The sequence below is a fragment of the Echinops telfairi genome, unplaced genomic scaffold (genome assembly GCF_000313985.2).
Source record: "Echinops telfairi isolate 266 unplaced genomic scaffold, ASM31398v2 ScPeMD7_5592;HRSCAF=6446, whole genome shotgun sequence".
NCBI classification, from domain to species: domain Eukaryota; kingdom Metazoa; phylum Chordata; class Mammalia; order Afrosoricida; family Tenrecidae; genus Echinops; species Echinops telfairi.
Window position 1 is genome coordinate 45393565 of NW_022109491.1, and position 2261 is coordinate 45395825.

Below are 2261 nucleotides of genomic sequence, written 5' to 3' on the forward strand. Positions count from 1 at the left end.
CTCATAACCCCATGCTTCAGCAAACCAACCAAATAAACTATTAGATCTTCTCCTTACCTCTCTAGTTGAAATACTGAATGAAGAATCTGTACTTAGTGGGTCCATATCAATAAATTCAGAGTGATCCAAGGTTATGTTTCTTGCACAATCATCCCACACCCTTAATAATCATTCCCACACGTATTCTCCAGGTTTCTGTCTATAAATATTAGAAAACTTTTATATACCATACAATTCAATAGTTCAATCATTCAATCATATCAAGGAGAATTGTGCAATCCTTACTATATCAATTTTAGAACATCTCCCACCTCCACCCCCTGTGGTTAAATCACCTTTAAAATGAGTTTTGCAACCACAGTCAATTCTAGTACTCCCTCCCACATCCCACCTTCATTTCCCACTCCTGAAACCCCCCTTCTCCTTACCATCCACTTCCACCCCTGCATCCCCTATCAACCCCTGAATCAGTTATCATTATGCATCTACTCCTCCTGTGGGTCACAAAATGGGAAATCCAGCAGAAACAATAAAAACCAAAATCAAAATAAGGTTGTAAGGATAAAATAGCAATAATATAAATACCCAAATATAAATAATGAATAAGAAAGAAATTACTTTCATCAACATTCCAAAAGCAAGGAAAGAAATTTCTGTCATGGAATAAGTAAGAGATACTTGCACACAGAACCAACTCAGGTTGGGTCTACAGTGAGATTATCTGGCCAAGTTTGGGGTTAGATTCAGCATATTCAAGATTACAATGGTCTCTGCTGGACAGCAAGGATGTTTAAGACTCTTGCCTGTGGCTACAGGGGATCAGCCAGCAGCTCATTCTGACCAGATACTCTGCAGATGGGTTTGGGGCTCCCACTGTCCTTCATAGCCTTCTACAAATTGTGTGTTCATAATTCTAGCTCTGAGACTTTTCCCTTAGCCATATTCAAATTTTGTAATTGTCATCTTTGGATCACACAAGCTGGTGTGCTTCTTTTGTGTAGACCTATTTGATGCCTTGCTTAGAAGGCTGCTTGTTTGAATATAAGTCTTTAAGACCCCAGGCACTATTCCGATTAGTAGCCAGGCACCATCTACTGTCTTCACCACACATTGCTGTAGCACCCTTATCTTCAGTGACCCTTTCTTGAAGGTGAGTATCAAGCAGGGCCATAATATCATAACTAACTGTTCTTGAATTGGGGCTAGAGTTAAGTAGGAGCCCAGACGCCATCTGCTTGTCCATGGGGTTTGCATGTCTCAGGTTTACTTGGGTGGTGGTAATATGACAAAATCACTACCATATAATATCAACTGCATCAATAGCAACCATAAGCCAATCAGCAACCAAATAAACAGGACACACATACCCAAAAAGAAAGAAAACACCAAAAAAACAAGCTACAAGCAGGAAAGCAAAAATCCATATAAACAAAGAAGTACAGCATTGTCAATCACCTTCCTGGGGAATAAGTTGATTGCACTATTATCATCATCAATATTCCCAATGACCAGCACTCTAGACACTGTTTTCTATTCGAGTAGAGTTTCACCTTGAGCCACAGCCTATGAGTTTTGCCCTACATAGTTCATCTCTCGTTCGTTTAGGCTCTGTTGACTGTAAGCATAAAGGTTGATGCCAGTGGGGGCCTTCCTGGGCCAACTCTCCCAAGTGCAGGTCTCTGTTCAACAGATCCCAACCAATTGAGACACTGCAGGGTGGCCGCTGAGGCACTACATGTATGGTGATCCTTGGTCCCCTTCCCCGGGACACCCACCTAGCTGGAAGTTTCTCCCAAGGTCCAATGATTGCCCCCAAGGTCCAATGATTCCCTCAAAGTCCAATGGCTTCTAGTAGGGCAGCCACTTTCTGCTCCTTCTCCCATCCAAGTACCCCAGCCTTCAGTCCAAGGGTGCAGGCAGCTTCGAGATAGGGGTCAGTTCCTTTAGCATGGCCTCTATTTTAAGTCCTTCTGATGTAGCCCGTCTTGTGCCCTGCTACCTGCCACGTCAGCTTCCATGGTCATCCTGTGCTTAGTCCATTGTGTGGTTCACCGCAGGTTGGGTAGAAATGAATTCATAGTGTTTATCCAGGTACCTAAAATCTGGCCCATTTTCTCCCTAGGTTCCCTACACTGATTGTTTAGCATCCCTTCCTGCTACATAGTTGGTTCTCTCCAAATGAATTCTTTAGGAGTATAAGACACTTCTTCCTGGGTCACCATCTAGACTTCACCTTTGAGGACTCACTGACTTATTTCTAG